Source organism: Rhinoderma darwinii, chromosome 7, assembly GCF_050947455.1.
Source record: "Rhinoderma darwinii isolate aRhiDar2 chromosome 7, aRhiDar2.hap1, whole genome shotgun sequence".
Taxonomy (NCBI): Eukaryota; Metazoa; Chordata; class Amphibia; order Anura; family Rhinodermatidae; genus Rhinoderma; species Rhinoderma darwinii.
In genome coordinates this window covers 135,024,758-135,044,943 of record NC_134693.1, presented here as the reverse complement: position 1 = coordinate 135,044,943, position 20,186 = coordinate 135,024,758, and the positions used below count along the sequence as shown (strand labels likewise).

At 43.6% G+C, this 20,186-nt stretch overlaps 1 long non-coding RNA gene across 2 annotated transcripts; it reads right to left on the bottom strand.

The window, feature by feature from the left end:
- Positions 1-6,856: 6,856 nt before the first annotated feature.
- On the bottom strand, positions 6,857-19,196 carry LOC142657391 (uncharacterized). Of its 2 annotated transcripts, XR_012849916.1 has the most exons (4): positions 19,119-19,196; positions 17,037-17,192; positions 14,975-15,029; positions 13,193-13,498 (listed from the first exon to the last, which is right to left on the bottom strand). It is a non-coding gene; the product is annotated as an uncharacterized LOC142657391 (long non-coding RNA). The 2 variants fall into 2 exon arrangements; XR_012849917.1 differs by lacking the exons at positions 13,193-13,498; positions 14,975-15,029 and adding an exon at positions 6,857-7,157.
- Positions 19,197-20,186: the final 990 nt, after the last annotated feature.

Sequence of the window (20,186 nt, the reverse complement as noted above, 5' to 3'; positions counted from 1 at the left end):
TCCTCCATATTATCGTCACAAGATCAACACATTCCTCTTCTAAAATACTCTGTCCATCTTTAGGTCCCTGCTCCTTCTTGTCTTCGACGCTCCCACATCCCCATTCCCCTCCTCATACTATGACACTTCCCACTTTCACATACACTTGTGTCCTTAATAACACATGGGTGGACAGGTCACCTCCCTCACAAGATCAGCATACTCCTCTTCTAAAATACTCTGTGCTGCTGGAGGACCTTGCTACTTCTGTCTATAACCTTTCCATGTTCCCATTCCCCTTCTCACACCATGAGACTGGCCCTGCCACATACACTTATGTCCTTAATAACACATAGGTGGACAGGTCACTTCCTCTCACATGTTTAGCGCGCTCCTCTTCTAAAATACTCTGTGCTGCTGGAGGACCTTGCAACTTCTGTCTATAACCTTTTAATGTTTCCATTCCCCTCCTTACACCATGACATTGGCCCTGCCACATACATTTGGGTCCTTAATAACACATGGGTGGACAGGTCACTTCCTCTCACAAGATCAACACACTCCTCTTCTAAAATACTCTGTGCTGCTGGAGAACCCCGCTCCTTCTGTCTATGACCTTCTAATTGTCTATATCAACCTCCTCATTCCCTGCCACATGACCAGACTCCCACAAGTTGAGCCCACTCCTATCCTGAAATACTCTGTGCTGCTCTAAACATTGTAAAGATCAATCTTGTTTCAGATGGTGTTTTTGCCCAAAAATATCGTTGATTTTTTGCTATTATAGAATGTGATGACTTTATTCTTAGCACATATTGGATGACGTTGGATCTAGACTCTTGGTGCAGCTGAACTCTATATATATTTATATTTAATCACCTTTATCTTATTTTCTGACCTACAGACGATGACGCTGACGTAAATAGAATCGGATAATCTGATAACATGGAAAATGTCCTGGGAAAATATTTTTCTTTCCTCTGTCTTTCTTCAATCTAGAAAAATATTCACATTATTTCCAGAATTTTTATCTATTATCCAATTCTATCAGTGCCTGGGAAAGCTGGGTGACAACCAACATGGCCGCCATTACAACACCACAGGAGTTGTCAAGCCGCTTTTTCATAACCTAAACTGCAAATCCCCCAAGTTAAGGAGTGAAATATGAGTATCGATTCATAGCTAGTCAAATTTGTCCTTCAGGAGTCTGGGAAAGTTGGGTAAGAACCTGTATCAGAGCATTAAAACTTGGTTTACCTGTGCTTATATGAGTTTATATACCCTATATCAGTTTTTTCCAACCTGTCCATATCCATATGTTGCAAAACTACAACCCCCAGCATAGCTAGACAAATTTGACTTTCAGGTATCTGGGAAAGTTGAGTGACAACCCATGTGGAAGCACTAAGACTGAGCTTTACACCCAATACCCCCAACCTGTGACTCTCCTCCGGCCGCATTTGGTATGTTTCCGAAAAAGCTAGATGAGAATATGGTAGCAATGAATAGGCTCACAGGGATTATCACACAGCTTTCCCAAACCCCTGAATGGCATATCTGCTTTGGTTTGCAGCAATACTGTAGTGCAGTGATATTTTAATGAATAACTGGCAGATTTGCCATTCAGCACCCTAAGAAACTGACAACTATGACAACTTCTACGGGCGCTATAATGGCGACGGTATTGGTGGTAACCCAGCTTTCCCAGAAACTGATACAACTAAGAAACTGCTGAATAGACGACTCAAGGACATTTTTTTTTTCGTTTCCACGTAAATGTTCCTTAAGTTGACCCTCAGCTACTGTTGTTAGGATGTCAGGAATTTAATTATTTTCATATTAAGGATTAAAGGGGTTTTACAGTCGCTAAAAATTGATGGCCTGTCCTCAGAATAGGCCATCAATAGCTGATGGGTCGGGGTCCGACTACCGAGACGCATGCTGATCAGCTGTTTTGGGGGTGCAGCTCTCGTACGAGCGCTGATTCCCCTTCCTTTCTTCTTGCTCACTGCGAATCGTCGACACGGAAGTAGCGGCGATTCACAGTATTGCAGCCTCTTCTCCCATTGAAGTGAATAGGAGAAAATGGAGAAAAATCGGAAGCTGAACGCCTCCAAACATCTGCCCATTGATTTCAATGGGAAAAACGGCGTTCCGTTCCCATGGGGCGTTTTTTACGCGTCCGTTTTTAAAAAACGGCCGCGTAAAAAAACTCCTCGTAAAAAGAAGTGCATGTCACTTCTTGAGCCGTTTTTGGAGCCGTTTTTCGTTGACTCAATAGAAAAACAGCTCCAGGGACTCCTAGCATCGTACATCACTATGATGATAGGAGCCCGGCTCCCTGCACTGTGTTCGGTCCGGGTCTTCCGGCCGAAATACGTTCCGTACATTACGGACGTAACATGGTCGTGTGAACCCAGCCTTAGCGTGTGAACAGTTTTGCAGCAGTAGAAAAGCAACAGGTTGGAAACCACTGATACATAAGTGGACTCACTCACTTTTTGCAGCTATTACATTTCTGAGCGCCCTTAATGAGTTTTGCCTCGCGCCTCACAAACACTTATTAAATTCCTCAGATCCTGGAGAGGAAATTTGTTTTTCTTACATTAATCTGTTTTAGTGCTTACAGGACCCGCAGGATTCAGATCCCATTGTCTGTCTCCCCGGGTGACAACTACTCTGCACCCTATGGTTTCTATTAAGTTTTCTGTTAACCGTTTCATTACTGGCCGCCAGTTACCAGCCCTGTGACGTGCGGCCAAAGGTTCGTCTATTAAAACCTGTTGTACATTTACCAATTAGTGCAGCGCAGCCGTAACGTCTCCAGGCGGCTCCCATAACACTCGGAGAAACCCTTTAATATTATTATCAATTTTCAAAGCCTTTAAATTGTCTTTGATGTTGTCCAAGACGGCAGAATGACTCAGATGAAACTGTAAACAGCTCGTTTTATGTAAAATAACAAAAAGGAAAAGAAGAAAAAAAAATAGCATTTTTCGACATCTCTTGGAATTTTAAAAAGACAAAAAAAATCCTAATAAGTCATTTTTTTTAGTTTGTATTTTTTTGTTCATTATTGTCCCTTTTATCACATGATGCCTTGATGCTGTGACCCCCAGCGATCAGCTGTAATCTGTGAGGGTGTTCAATTTCCCTGCAGCGCCACCACAGGGGAAATGAGGCATTACACAGTGCTCATTCATATCAATGTGTTGTCTGTGTAATCCGTGGATATGCCGGGTCCTCCAGAGTGAGAGACACTCTTTGTAGCCGCTCTTGCTAATAGATGGGTCCTGAATGGGAGAATCCCCTCTATTAATGCAGAATTTCCTAATAGGATATTTGAAAATATTTTTCCTAGACCAGACAACTTGTTTGTGATTACCCACCATAAATAATGTTGACATATTGATTAGATTCATTATCAAAGTCTGTTCGGTGAGTGTCTGACCTCTGGGACATCAATGCTTGTGAATTTTCTCCCTATATGGACCAATCGAAGTGGGGTTACGGCAATTCCTGCATGCCAATCACCACTATATAGCCAATCACCAATCACCGTGCAGCCAATCACCACTATATAGCATCTGGCGGACCTATGCAAAAAAAAATTCTTTATGACTCCATCAGAAAAAAAATCTCAGCATGAAATCAAAGGCATAATTATCTGCAATATAACTCGGAGCTTGTACACAGCCATACTATATCCTTATAGGGGTCGAAGCTCCTTTTTCTGAAACAGAGCTCCAAATCTTCTGTGTTCCTTTACCTAGCCATAGAGTTAAATATTAATATTCTAGCTGCCTGAAGCCGCCACTAGGGGGAGCTCACTGAAAATACATTTATTATTGAGTTCAATGCGAGCTGCATGAATATTTATGCATTGAGCTCCCTCTAGTGGTGGCTTCAGGCACTCATATTTATAGTATAAACTTAAAAAGACCAACATTTTGGGTTTAAAAACGAAATTCCGTTTAAAGAAGATGATCTGAGAATATCATTGTAGCTTAAAAGATGGAGAACGATGAAGCATGTATATTGTCACGTATATTATGAATCACACAATGAACGTGGGACTTCTCTCTGTCCCTGCACAATGTCTACATCACCTCAGGCCTGTGGATGACAAGGACCCGACACTTTCCATGTCTGGAAGCTGCAGATGTAAACGGATATTAAATGCTGAGTTCCCGTGGTGCGACTACGGAGCTTTAAGGTCTTGGGTGGAGTTCGGCTTTAAAAAGGGATTGACATATTAAACACTGTCCTAGAAAGACCAACTTCACCTCATCATATAATACCAGGGATATAGTCGCATCCAAGGGCAATTTCCACTGCAATGCAACTAGTCACACAATAAAAGGTCTGGTTTAGAAAACCTTATAATAAAATTAAATCCCTGATTAAAAAAATCGAAGTTATTAAAGGACGCTCCAGTACGCTCATCTATTAACCAGAGTAGCCACAAAGAGCGTCTCTCACTTTGGAGGACCCGGCATGTCCATACATTACATAGACAGCCCGTTGATTTTAATCATCACTGTGTAATGCTTTATTTCTCCACTGGTGGTGCTGCAGGGGAATTGAACACTTACTATGGTGATCCGCCACAGATCGGCTTGATGTCAGGGGACCTTTGTAATAAAATCTGATTAAAACAGAGCTACTCCTGTCCACAGGTTGTGTCTGGTATTGCAGTTCAGCTCTATTGAAGTGAATGGGGCTGAGCTGCAATACCACAAACAACCTGAGGACAGGTGTGGTGCTGTTTTTGTAATAATTCAGCCATGTTTTTCTAATCCTGAACAACTCCTTTAATTTTTTTTTATTAACTGTATGTTATTATATTGACTGTTGGCATTTCTGTAGGTAAGAAAGGGTTAATTGAGCTAAAGATGAGATTGAAGTGTGCGATAAACACCAGGCATTTTGCCTCCTGGCCCCCACGTTGGCTGTGCCATCGCTAGCGCTTTCTGGTACATGGAGTCCTAGTTTCCAGATGAAGGGCGCTTTTACTTCGAAGAATGCCCCCAATGTCCTGCTCTGGCTGCACAATGTGAAATATCATGACTATACCACGTCTTCATCCAGCAGCGCTGACACCATCCTAAATAGAGGGAGGGGGGCTCAGCGCTTCGCTCCAGTCTAAGTATTGTCCATGGACTGAAGGACGAGCTTTCTTTTACATCCATTAGAATCTGAAAGGTCTGACGTCCGGACTCTTTCTGGTCACATTCCCCAGGGAACCGCTGAACTATGTCCCCATGTCCCTGTAATACACTACAAATCCCAGCATTCCCAGACCTGAACTGTGACGCCTGTATGAACCGTAACACCGCTCCACAACATAAAGCCACGTACAAAGCTGATTCCTTATGTGACTTTGCGTCACTCTTCTAATTTGGAGTTGTAGATGATGTAATCTAGTCCAGAGGATCAGCACAGGGGGAGAACAGATCTGAGGACTGAGTGTGCCCCCAACCCAGGTAACACATGTATACAACTATAAATCTGCCCCCACTATGCCACCCCTTGCCCCTTTATATGCTATCACCATACCGCCCAACTTTGAAGTATTGCAAAGAGGGTCAAAAGATGCAGCGTGCGTATAATGCCCCATAGCTGCCCCCACACAGCATAATGAACCACAGCTGCCCCCACACAGTATAATGAACCACAGCTGCCCCCACACAGTATAATGCTCCCCATAACTCACCTCCACATAGTATAATGCCCCCATAGCTGCCCACATACAGTATAATGCCCCACAGCGGCTCCCACACAGAATAATGCTGCAATAACTGCCTTACATAGTATCATGTTCCCATAGTGACCCCACAAAGCATAATGCCCCCATAGCTGCCCTATACAGTATAATACCCTCATAACTACCACACAAAGCATAATGCTCCCCATAACACCCCTCCACACAGTATAATGCCCCCATAGCTGCCCTACACAGTATAATGCCCTCATAACTACCCAAACATGGTATAATGCCCCCCAGAGCTGCGCCATGCAGTATAATGCCCCCACAGCTGCCCTACATAGTATAATGTCCCCATAGCTGCCCTACACAGTATAATGCCTCCTCTGTGTGGGGGACACAGCATAATGCCCCCATAACTGCCCCCACACAGTATAATGCCCCCATAGCTGTTCTACGCAGTATAATGCCCCCATAACTGCCCACATGCAGTATAATGCCCCGATAGTGCCTAATAAAAATAATAAAATAAATACCAAACCGTTCCCACGACGAGTGGAGGAGATCCCTCTACTCCTCCGGTCTGTGCAGTGTCTGGCTTGGTGTAGACAGGCGCGATGATGTCACTACATCGCGCCTGCCTGTGCCGAACGGCTCACAGCCGACATTACATAGTGGACGGTGGAGCAGGGGGCTGAGGGCTCTCTGCTGCACCATTGGATTCAACTCTATCTGCGTCCTAAGGACACAGATACAGTTTAAACCAGGACATGCCACCGACTGGCCAGGACAGTGAGACACCGCCCAGAATCTGGGACTGTCCTGATGGATCTGGGACATTTGGGAAGTATGGCCATCACTCTGCCCTCTAATATGGCATCGATCTGGCCCCTAGTATACCATCACTCTGCCCCCTGTACGCCATCACTCTGCCCCCTGTACGCCATCACTCTGTCCCCTGTATGCCACCACTCTGCCCCCTGTACGCCATCACTCTGCCCCCTGTACGCCATCACTCTGCCCCCTGTATGCCATCACTCTGTCCCCTGTATGCCACCACTCTGCCCCCTGTATGCCACCACTCTGCCCCCTGTATGCCATCACTCTGCCCCCTGTATGCCATTACTCTGCCCCCCTCTCATTTCACTTACCTTCTCTTATGTTGTGTCTTATCTTCTGCCGCCTCTGACTGTTTCACGATGCCCTCCCTGAGTCTTCGCTAGTACCACGTTCTAGGGAATGCTTTAGGAGCCATTTATTAACCGCTCCACCAAAATTGGGACCTAGAGACGTCCACTTTGTGCCCTCTCTGTTCCCCTACTAGCTACGCCTGTCCTCTAATCACATCCAAAGCTTTTTTTTTTTACATTCTACTGCTTGCCCTTGGATAGAGAAGGTGGTTTATTAACACTCTGTAGTCACATACCGACCTGACATCTTGGTTCTCATTGGGTAACCGTTATCCGGACTCCTGCAATCAAAGCTCAATGGTATTAGGAAAGCCGTAGAAAATTGAATTCAGCTTTGGTTGTGAATAGAGAAAACAATATTATATATCTCGAAATTAGTACACAAGCAAAATAAAGCAACAAGTTACTCAACAGTATATGTAAATTTATACTTTGTAAACATATTGTCTAATATTGGGTTGTGATCTCATGTTTTGCCATTGTGAAATGTCGTCTACGTATCTTTAATTCTGTATTTTGCTTTGACCGCTGGACCAGTGACAAGATTTCTCTTTTTTGATGGAAAATACATTGTGTTCTCCGTAAACAGCAAAATTACAATTGTCAATGGTTACGTGACTACACCCAGAAAAATTCCAATCGTCACAGAGAAAACCCACACAACTCCTCGGCCCACTCTGTGACAAATGCAATCTGACAGAAGAGGTCAGTTATACGCTCAGGGCCAAGATAAATGCATTAATCAACGCACGCAAGAATCCTCATAAATCCTCGTAAGTAAAGCGAACAGTCACAGAGTACGAGTAACAAAACACGAAATATACAGTGCTATTATTATAACCGCCATACAGCAGGTGCCCAATAAACACTTACTATACAATGCCGCCATCACTACAAACAGCAAAATAATACACTGTACAGTGCCTAAGAAGCAGTGCCACACAATGCCTAAGTAAGTACCCCCATATAGTGCTGAAATAATACCGCAATATAGTACATATACACAGTAGTCACATTATTATGACCACCTCCTACTTTCGACGTCGGCAGCGCGTAGCCCATGAAGGAAGTGACATGTCGTGGCTTGGTGGGTATATAAGGTGTGCGGTCGGCTGTCTGATCACATATCACTCGTTGTTGTCATGGGTAAAAGGGGCGATTTATCAAAGGTTCAAAAAGGGATGATTATTGGCTTTCGGGCCGAGGGTGGCGGTATTTCTCACACAGCGCAGTTTGTGAACGGTTCGCGTGCTGCTGTGGTGAGTGTATCGTGAGTGGACAAATGGCACCATTGGGAATAACTGATGTGGAAATTGCGGAGCACCACGTGCCATTGGTGTGAGAGGTGAACGTCGGTTACGAAGGTGCGCGAGTGCCGAACGACACGCTACAGCGGAGCAGCTCACCGTGAAAATCAACCAGGGGGCTACCAGGCAGGGGGTCTAATACAACAGTTCCGCGAACCCGGCTGCGTATGGGGCTCTGGAGCTGACGGATGGTCACTGCTCCTGTGTAACAAAGGTGCAGCGGAAAAAAGGCTTCAATTTGCACGGCAGTATCGGAATTGGACCACCGATGATTGGTAAAGGGTCGTCTTCTCCGATGAGTCCGTTTTCTGCTTCATGGAACGGATGGACGTTGGCGTGTCAGGCGAGAAACATCAGAGAACAAATACCCGGCAACCATTGCTGGAAGAACACGACCCAGTGGCGGCAGCGTTATGGTCTGGGGAATGTTTTCATGGCGTTCTCTGGGCCACTCATCCATGTGGACGGCTCTGAACCGATGTGGGTATAAATTCATCGTTGCAAATCATGTCCCCCCATAAATGCTGATTGTCTTCCCTGGGGCAGATGGAATCTTCCAGCGAGACAATGCGACATGTCACACGGCTAGAAATGTCCGACAGTGGTTGGAAGACCAGGACCAAGACTTCCAAGTACTTCCCTGACCCCCTAATTCACCAGACTTGAACCCAATTGAGCATCTGTGCAACCTCGATCGTCCTGGGATGTGGGATGTTCTGCAGTCAGCACGGTGACAGATACCTGAGACCACCGACCAGCGCCTTATTGATCACTCCCAGCCCGTCTAATGCTGTCCGTGCTGCACGCGCCGGTTACTCTGCATATTAGCTGCTGCTCATAATAATGTGACTCGAATGTGTGTGCGTGTGTATATATATAGTTGGACCTCCACTCAGGTTGCCTATCAATATTGCAGTCCCAGAAACCCCCTTTAAGATTGGTGGTGGTCACAAGCTCCAGGGGGTAGAGATGACACGTGGTGTGTTGACCGTCTGCACAGGTCGCATTAAGGCCGGCCCTTGTCATATATTATACTCCCCATTAAATGTTCAAGATATTTTTTTTACACAAGTCCTTCACTGTCCTCCCTTCGGGCATGATTGGTGCCGAATAGGACGGAGCCATAGATTAGACAGTTACACCTGCAGGATGTTTTACGTGCAGTTTTCTGCAGCGCACATTCCCTGAGGCCGCCAGGGCGGATTCACTGCGTACCTTTACGCAGCGTAACCGCCCTGTGTGAACGTAGCCTTAGGGCCCATTCACACAAACGTGAATAACGTCCGTGTGCAGCGCATGGAAATCACGCGCAGCACACCGGACCCATTGATTTCAATGGAGCCGTTCACATATGTGTGAGTTTTCACACAGCGAGAGTCCGCGCCCACTGAAGTCACTGGGTGCATTAAAACGTGCGTGAATCTGATCCGCTCGTGTGAATGTGGCCTTAGGATATGTTCACACGCACTGTTTTCAGACGTAATTCGGGCATTTTACGCCTCGAATTACGCCTGAAAACACGGCTCCATTACGCCTACAAACATCTGCCCATTGCTTTCAATGGGTTTTACGATGTTCTGTTCCCACGTGGTGTAATTTTACGCGTCGCTGTCAAAATACGGCGCGTAAAAAGACGCCCGCGAAAAAGAAGTGCATGTCACTTCTTGGGATGTTTTTGGAGCTGTTTTTCATTGACTCCATTGAAAAACAGCACCAATAACGGCCGTAAAATACGCAGCGAAAAACGCGAGTACTTCGCCTGAAAACAGCTCCGTATTTTCAGACATTTTTGGTCACTGCGTGTGAACATGCCCTTACTCTCCGTTGCATTCAATGGTCTTCTTGCACCTCGCCCAATCATAGACTTATGTAAGATCCACAAAAACATCCAGCCGGGAATGCAACGCTCCGTGATCCTACAACACTAAAGCTCTTGAAGTTTCGGAATTTTTTTCAGCAGGAAACAGAGACGTCATCTAAAGGTTTTCCCAAATAAACTGGATACGAGCTGAACCCTTCATCAAAAACAAATATAGGCTATGTTCACACGGAGTATTTTGCCGAGTTTTTTGATGCGGAAAGCGCGTCGCAAAACTCGGCAAAAACGGCCCTAAAATGCCTCCCATTGATTTCAATGGGAGGCGTCGGCGTCTTTTTCCCGAGAGCAGTAAAACTGCCTCGCGGGAAAAAAGAAGCGACATGCCCGATCTTCGGGCATTTACGCCTCTGACCTCCCATTGACTTCAATGGGAGGCAGAGAAAGCGTATGTCGCGGTGTTTTATGCCCGCGGCGCTCAATGGCCGCGGGCGAAAAACGGTGCGAAAATCGGCGTGCAGGGAGAGGAAAATCTGCCTCAAACTTCCAAACTAAATTTTGAGGCAGATATTCCTCCTGCAAAATACTCCGTGTGAACATAGCCATACAGCGACATGATGAGAACATTGAGGGCCACATCAACATAGCAGTAGGGAGAAGCATGCCAGTTATAATGTAGGGGAATATAGTGGTAGAAATTCATCCATCCTTTCATGGCTATCGTTGTTTTGTATTGATTTTGATTCCGAATGCAGCTACAGCTAAACTGTGAGGGCACAAGTGAAATAAGGCACATCACATTCTATTACCAAGAGCAGCCAGCAGAATTATGCATGCAGCTCTGAATAATGTAACTCAAAATAGGTAAAGTATTTGCAAATAACTAACTGCATATACAGATACTGGTATGGTAATAAAATAGTAAATGTTGATGTTAAAAGAAAGCAAATGTCAATTCAAGTAGAATAAGGGTATGTGCACACACACTAATTACGTCCGTAATTGACGGACGTATTTCGGCCGCAAGTCTCGGACCGAACACAATGCAGGGAGCCGGGCTCCTAGCATCATAGTTATGTACGATGCCAGGAGTCCCTGCCTCGCTGCAGGACAACTGTCCCGTACTGTAATCATGTTTTCAGTACGTGACAGTGGTCCTGCAGGGACATAAGTATGATGCTAGGAGCCCGGCTCCCTGCACTGTGTTCGGTCCGGTACTTGCGGCCGAAATACGTCCGTCAATTACGGACGTAATTAGTGTGTGTGCACATACCCTAAAAGTTCTTCTACCTGTTCAGATCAATACTATTGCCAAAATGGAGCAGTATTATAGTAGTTATATTCTTGTATATAGGGGGCAGTATTATAGTAGTTATATTCTTGTATATAGGGGGCAGTATTATAGTAGTTATATTCTTGTATATAGGGGGCAGTATTATAGTAGTTATATACTTGTATATAGGGGGCTATATTATAGTAGTTATATTCTTGTATATAGGAGGCAGTATTATAGTAGTTATATTCTTGTATATAGGAGGCAGTATTATAGTAGTTATATTCTTGTATATAGGAGCAGTATTATAGTAGTTATATTCTTGTATATAGGAGGCAGTATTATAGTAGTTATATTCTTGTATATAGGAGCAGTATTATAGTAGTTATATACTTGTATATAGGGGGCTGTATTATGGTAGTTATATTCTTGTATATAGGAGGCAGTATTATAGTAGTTATATTCCTGTATATAGGAGGCAGTATTATAGTAGTTATATTCTTGTATATAGGAGCAGTATTATAGTAGTTATATTCTTGTATATAGGGACAGTATTATAGTAGTTATATTCTTGTATATAGGGGCAGTATTATAGTAGTTATATTCTTGTATATAGGGGGCAGTATTATAGTAGTTATATACTTGTATATAGGGGGCAGTATTATAGTAGTTATATTCTTGTATATAGGGGCAGTATTATAGTAGTTATATTCTTGTATATAGGGGGAGTATTATAGTTATTATATTCTTGTATATAGGGGGCAGTATTATAGTAGTTATATTCTTGTATATAGGGGCAGTATTATAGTAGTTATATTCCTGTATATAGGGGGAGTATTATAGTTATTATATTCTTGTATATAGGGGGCAGTATTATAGTAGTTATATTCTTATATATAGAGTGCAGTGTTATAGTAGTTATATTCTTGTATATAGGAGGAAGTATTATAGTAGTTATATTCTTGTATATAGGAGCAGTATTATAGTAGTTATATTCTTGTATATAGGGACAGTATTATAGTAGTTATATTCTTGTATATAGGGGCAGTATTATAGTAGTTATATTCTTGTATATAGGGGGCAGTATTATAGTAGTTATATACTTGTATATAGGGGGCAGTATTATAGTAGTTATATTCTTGTATATAGGGGCAGTATTATAGTAGTTATATTCTTGTATATAGGGGGAGTATTATAGTTATTATATTCTTGTATATAGGGGGCAGTATTATAGTAGTTATATTCTTGTATATAGGGGCAGTATTATAGTAGTTATATTCCTGTATATAGGGGGAGTATTATAGTTATTATATTCTTGTATATAGGGGGCAGTATTATAGTAGTTATATTCTTATATATAGAGTGCAGTGTTATAGTAGTTATATTCTTGTATATAGGGGGCAGTATTATAGTAGTTATATTCTTGTATTTAGGGGGCAGTATTATAGTAGTTATATTCCTGTATATAGGGGGCAGTATTATAGTAGTTATATTCTTGTATATAGGGGCAGTTTTATAGTAGTTATATTCTTGTATATAGGGGCAGTATTATAGTAGTTATATTCTTGTATATAGGGGGCAGTATTATAGTAGTTATATTCTTGTATATAGGGGCAGTATTATAGTAGTTATATTCTTGTATAAAGGGCAATATTATAGTAGTTATATTCTTGTATATAGGGGGCAGTATTATAGTAGTTATATTCTTGTATATAGGGGCAGTATTATAGTAGTTATATTCTTGTATATAGGGGCAGTATTATAGTAGTTATATTCTTGTATATAGGGGCAGTATTATAGTAGTTATATTCTTGTATATAGGGGCAGTATTATAGTAGTTATATTCTTGTATATAGGGGGTATATTATAATAGTGTCTACTTAACAACCATGGGTAAGATCAGCTGTGGTTGGAGCTGTTCTTTAATTTAAATCTTATCTGATCAAATTTCTTTGGTCTGGATGAGCGCAGAAGTTATACAGCCGCTATTTTCATTTCTCAACATTGTGTGGAAATGTACTGACATATACAGAGCTGTGTTACTATCGTTTCTATGAGGCGGCGCTCTACGTGACCACACTTGCAGATCTTGGCTCCCGTCCATCATAGTTATCAGTTTCCTTTCACAAAAACAGAACATAGAGATATTTTTAACAGTACAATCAAATCCTGATGACAATGAATCCGCTCTCAGTTTCCACGGTAACAGGAAAACTTTCTGCTGATCTGCAAAGGAATTATCACAGTATTAAAAATCTCCCACCAAAGAAAAAAATGCATCAATACCTAAAAAACAATATAATTAGCAGCCGTGCTGTTTCCACATTTGATGTCCTGTCGTAATTATGCTCCTATATCCTAAGCCACACAAGGGCATGCTGAGACTTTCAGTTCCACATGAACTCCATACATGTGAAGGAGACCAACGCAGGGAACAGGACTGATAGTTCATGAGACTGGTGAAGGTTCCTAAATTATGAGGCCCCTGGGACAATTGGACATTTTGCCCTCACTATAATTTGTTCCTTTCTACGTGGCCGGTTACCCCTGTAGCCATGCATCGCTTACCACACCACACAATCTAGAAAATATTATATATATATATATAATAGGCACGTGCATTCTATGTCCATACAATACACAGATACATACAGTTCTTTATGAAAATCCAGTATTTGCATATATTACATACAGGGCCGGCTCCAGGTTTATGTGGGCCCTTGGGCGACACAGACTTAGTGGGCCGCTTTACGGGGGAACTCACAGCGGTAGTAAAACGGCAGAAAACTGCAGTTTGTGCCCCCATATAGTAGTTAGGCCCCTAGTTTTCCACCATATATTTAGTGCCCTCTGTAGATAGTGCCACATAGTCCCCCTCATATGTAGTGCCACACAGTCCCCCTCATATGTAGTGCCACACAGCCCTCTTCAAGGAGCGGAATCCCCAGCCAGAGCGTTGCAGATGCCCTGGCCGGAGATTCCTCTCCTGGAGGAGCCCCTAACGTCACTGTCCATATATGGTTAGTGACGTCAGGGGCTTCTCCAGGAGCTGAATCCCAGGCAACAGCGTCGGGAATCATCTGGCCGGGGACTCCACTCCTGGAGGAGCAGTGTCAGCACCCTATGGCCGAGTAGGTTCCCCCATGGGTAGTGGGACCCGGCACTTGCCTAGGTTCGCCGGGTGCTGACACCAGCCCTGGTTACATATAATATCTGGCAAATCTGTGTGTGGGGAGTTTGGTGTGAAGAACTTGACTGGCCACACAGAGTCCTGACCTCAACCCCATCCAACACCTTTGGGATGAACTAGAATGGAGATTACGAGCTAGACCCCCTCCCCCAACATCAGTGTCTGACCTCACAAATTATTTTCTGGATGAATGGGCAAAATTTCCCACAGACACCCCAAAATCTTATAGGAGGTCTCACCAGAAGAGTGGTATCTGTTTAAGCTGCAAAAGGGGGAACCAGCGCCATATTAATGTCTATGGATATAGAATGGGACGTCAATAAAGCTCCTGTCGGTGGAATGTGGAGGTGTCCACATACTTTTTATCAATATAGTGTATATATAATGTCTCCTATTCTCAGAAGGCCGGTAGTCAGTCAAGTGCTTCTTATCTCACATTGCGTGTTTCTATGGACGTCTGGCTGTTACATGGAGAAAGTATTTACTTATCATTCAGGAATTCAGCATAATACCTATCACTTGACAAAACGAGAGCGAACGCCACTGTCGCTAGATTCGCGGTTCGCTCTGGAGTAAAATGAAATATTATTTGGTTAACAAATAAAAGATATACAGACGGAAATAGAATGTTATATACACAGAAAAAAAGAAATAAAAATAACATGGAATGCTGGGACAGAGTAACAAACAATATGGCTTCCAGTACCGCTCAACCTGGGGTTGTCACCCAACTTTTTCATGTTCCGGAACGACAAATCCACCTAGTTATGTAGCCGTATGGGTGCACAGCACATACCACTTGTCATGCCCATGGCCGTGGGCCGTTAAGCTCACTCACCTCCTGACGCCCACAGCCATGGATCTGCGAGCGCTGGCCCCAGTCTCCGCTCACCTCGGTCGTGTCCCGTAGGGTGGACGCGCACGCTTGTGCCTGCTCTTAAAGGTGCAGCGAGAGCACCGGACTTTCATGTTTAATTAGCCAATAGCACCCTTTACTATAAGAAGGGCTCAGCCCCTTCCACCCATGCCTGAGGGTTGTTGTCGTACCCTAAGTTTGACTATGCAAATGGTCTCCTAGTGTTTCCCAGTTCCTAGTGTTCCCTGTTCCTGTATCCCGTGCTATCCCGGTCAAGTGCCGTGCTGAGCTGTAGTCGTGCTGTACTGTATACCACGCCTGTCCTGCTACTCCACGCCTGACGTCTACCTGCTGCCTAGTCCCAGCCGAGCCTGCCTTGCTACTGTCCGAGCTGCCACAGGTACCCTATACGAACTATAGACTGTGACCTGCACCCTGCATTGGCCAGCTGCCAGACTGCCAATGCAGTACGGCCCAGTGGGTCCACGAACCCAACGTGACACCACTGCTTGACTAAGTAGTTAAAAAAGTGATATCCAGAAAAACTGTGTGACCACCAATATGTCTGTTATTACAGCTCTCACAGTGGTTGTCACTTGTTTGTTCAAATTACTTAAAGGCGTTGTCCACATTTAACAATCACTGTTTGTTAGAAGGAAAAGTAGATAATAGGGTGTCCCACTGCTGGGGTCCCCCAGCGATCAGCTGTAATCTGTGAGGGAATCCAGCAGAAAGCCTTCGGTTTCCTGCAGCGCCACCGCAGGTGAAATTAAGCATTACACAGTCTATTAAAAATTAAAGGACTATGTAATGCATAGATGTGGAGGGTCCTCCAGATCAAGAGACACTCTTTGTAGTTGAGTGGCGTGACGACAATACCCCCGCTTATAACTCAGAATTTACTAATTGGCTATTTGAAAATGTGATTTCTTTCTTTGACAATTCCTTTAAATGGGTCACATACCCTGTAATGGCAGCCATATTGTTTGTCACACAGCTCTACTTGAAACAGAAAAAATGGGTGAACAGAATTTTTAACGACTTAGGCTCTGTTCACATCTGCGCTAGGAATTCTGTTTTTCTGTTCCGCCATATTTGCAGAAAAACAGAACTCAATGCTGTGACAAATCCGTCACATGCCGGAAAACTTCCATCATTTCCATCATGGCATCCATCATTTTACCCCAAAAAATAGTGCGTTTTTGACAGAATCTGCAATGAAGGCTTCTGTTTCCAACACACAAGTGAACACAGCCTTACTGGGATTTTTTGGATTTGATAGGAAATGTGGTTTAGGCTTTGTTCACATCTGCATCGGAGATTCCGTTAGGCGCCTCTGTAGAAAAGTCTGTTGTTTTTTATGGGAAAAATAGCGCAGCTTGCAGACGGGAGCCACAACGCAAACAGATTTTACACAGGACGATTATCGGGCAGACGAGTTTTCATATAACGCTCGTTGCTCAATCACCTGCCGGTCATATCATTTTAAAAAAGTGAAATATTATCGTTGTCGGCTATTAGAGTAACGACCGCTCGTCCCCATCCATAGCTCCGTGTGACAGGAGCAAGCTGCGCCGATTAACGATGTCTCGTTCATTGACGCTCGCTGCACCGGCCGCTTATCGGTCCGTGTAAAAGGCCCTTTACTCACTGAATAGATCAGAGGAGTAACTTGAAGCTCCTGGGTCCTAATGCACAATCTGTAACTGGGCCCTCACCTACGATGTGCGCTTCCTATACTGGCGTCTTCTTGTGCGGCAGAGGGGACTTTGGGTCTCTTCAGGTACTAGGTCCCAGCTGCCACTGGTATTATCGGCACCCACTATAGCTGTTCAGATCGGAGCTGCTCCACCTTGTTGTTGACTCGGTCGTAGCTGACAGTGAGAAACAGATGACAGCTGATAAGGAGGAAATGCCGGCGGAATGGCAGGACAAGGTGTTGTGGAGTTCAGGGCACAGATATGGAACCTTCGCTCCCCTATTTTGGCCTCAACACATAAACAAGTGATAACTTTGGAGTGCGGGTCATATTTAAAGGGAAACTCCATCCAAAAATGGAAAATCCGCTTTTAACTAGGGTCTCTATATATTCGTTACCTGTATAATGTAATTGCTTTGTGCTACCAGTGCTGACTGTTACAGTATGATTTCTACATTGTAGCAACTTGACATTGATATCTCCATGACACATATTTTCCCACACTGGCAATTTTGTGACAGACTCCACCCCTTTATGTTATTTCCTGTGACAACTAAGCACTATGGCATAAAATTGGCTCATAACATGTCACATATCTCTATGGCCTGTCAGAAGTTTGTAAAATTGGAGGAACATTTTAAGATCAAGATCTATAAAGCAAAATATTAAAAAAAAAAACACAATTTATCTAGATTTATAGCCAATAATATCTGACATTATTCTCTTTTTGGCGCTGCTTTATTAGGACACAGCTGTAATCAGTGGCTCCAGTTTATCTGCATTGTCTGTTGGAGTCTGAGGTAGTCAGAGGCTCAGGCTGCTTCTTTGCCCCTTCCTCATACTTTACACTGCAGCTCTGCTTATTCAGATTGACTGTGTATGAGCACAAACTAACCAGGAAATCAGTGCATAATATAGCTGATTTCCGTTACAGTGAGGACAGGATGATTATAAACTACAAGCAACCAAACCACCAGGGAGAAAAACGAAGTAACTGCCGCACAAATGCCCCTCAATAAGGGGGACCTGATGAAACTTTGAATGTTGGACCTTCTGGTGGAATACTAATACCATGGAATAACATGACAATGTATTTATCTTATACTGTTCCTCGACCTCCTGCGGTCATCCCAGGTCTCTATAAATATAGATGCACAGGCTGATGTGTGTAGACAAACTGGGAAGTCCCCATCCCCCAATGATGTCACTGATTCCTACTAAAGGGGAACTCATGTTAAAGGAGATTTCCTACCGGGTTGTCTGGTTTAGGAAACTTATATTTTAATATCCTATTAGGGAATAATGGGTTAATAGAGGGATCCATCATTGAGGACTCTCTGAAGGACATGGCATGTCCATGCATTACACCGACAGCCCATTGATTTTACTAGCTACTGAGTAATGCTTCATTTCACCTGCGGGGGCACTGCTGGGAAATACAACACTTTCTCCCAGGTTCTCCCACCGATTACACCTGAGTGGGACACCCTGTCTCTCGTAGTAAAAAGGATTTGTCCAATGTCCCTCTTTCTGACACAGACTATTATTTGGCTTCATTGGTTGCAGGACATAGTTTGATTTGTTTTTTAGAATACCCCAGATTCACTACACGTACTGCTTTGCTTCCTATGCATATTCTGGCTTTGGCGGTTTGGCGCACGTCTAAAAGTTTACTTGCTTATAGGGATACAGTTCCGGAACTTCCTTTATGGCACAACCCTACATTACCATATATTCAGTCATTGCCGGACTCCCAGATGTGGCGGGATCTGGGTATTACCCGGAGTTACAGTGGTTTAAATATTTCCAACTTCGCCATGCCCTGCAGACACAATTCCCACCTCACTCTTCGCTCATATCTGCATACCCTCTTATTGGAATACTGAAGTCTCAAGGCCCTAGGGGTCTTATTTCAGCGCTATATACCCCTTTGCTTTCGGCCAAAATTAATTCTGCTCCGCTTCCAGCATTGGTTAGGTGGAAAACGCAGATACCAGATCTTTCTCCTGAAGACCTGGTTGACATTTTATACTCGCATTTGACAGTGTCTCCAGCAATAAATAATAAACTTATTCAGTTATATATTATACACCAAACTTACCTCACCCCTGTGCGACTGCACCGAATGGGTAGACTACCCACATCAGCTTGCCATAGATGTTATCAACCAGAGGCGGACTTTTGGCATCTCAATTGGGAATGTTCGTTTGTATCTGAATTTTGGAGACCGGTATATGACATCATTACTCCATTGTTACCATGTCCTTTGTTGTATACCCCAAAAATAGCCTTATTGGTTCTTATAGATGAAGAACAATGGCCCAAAAATAGCCTTATTGGGTCTTATAGATGAGGAACAATGGATGCACCACACTGGTAGTTTTTTTATTTCTGGATAGAAAAACTATAGCCATGGCAGATACAGCTCCATCGATATCATCATGGAAATCGCTTCTAAATACTGTCCTTACCTATGAGCAACTGGGGTATTATCACAGGGGTTGCCCTGACAAATTTCAAAAGATAATGGGGTCAATGGTTGACTACCATGGATGTTCCTAATGATAATCCTGCCCTGTGATTCCACTCTAAGGGTATGTTCACACGAGGCCATTACGTCCGTAATTGACGGACGTATTTCGTCCGCAAGCCCCGGACCGAACACACTGCAGGGAGCCGGGCTCCTAACATCATAGTTATGTACGATGCTAGGAGTCCCTGCCTCTCCGTGGAACTACTGTCCCGTACTGAAAACATGATTACAGTACGGGACAGTTGTCCTGCAGCGAGGCAGGGACTCCTAGCATCGTACATAAGTATGATGCTAGGAGCCCGGCTCCCTGCACTGTGCTCGGTCCGGGACTTGCGGCCGAAAGACGTCCGTCAATTACGGACGTAATAACCTCGTGTGAACATACCCTAATTCCTCATCTTCTTGATGGGATGAGATGTGACCTCCTTCACGGCTCTGAAATGCGACAAAGGTGACTTGTTTTGTTTACTTGTTTATCTTTAGCATTTGAAAAATGATTTTGAATATCCTTGTGCTTCATTGTATGATTTGGCTACTGGATAACTTGTACTTGCTAGTTATATATGTGTATATTCTTGCTGATGTTTCTCTTTATGTACACACTGTTATTGTTACTATTGTGATCTATTACCCAAT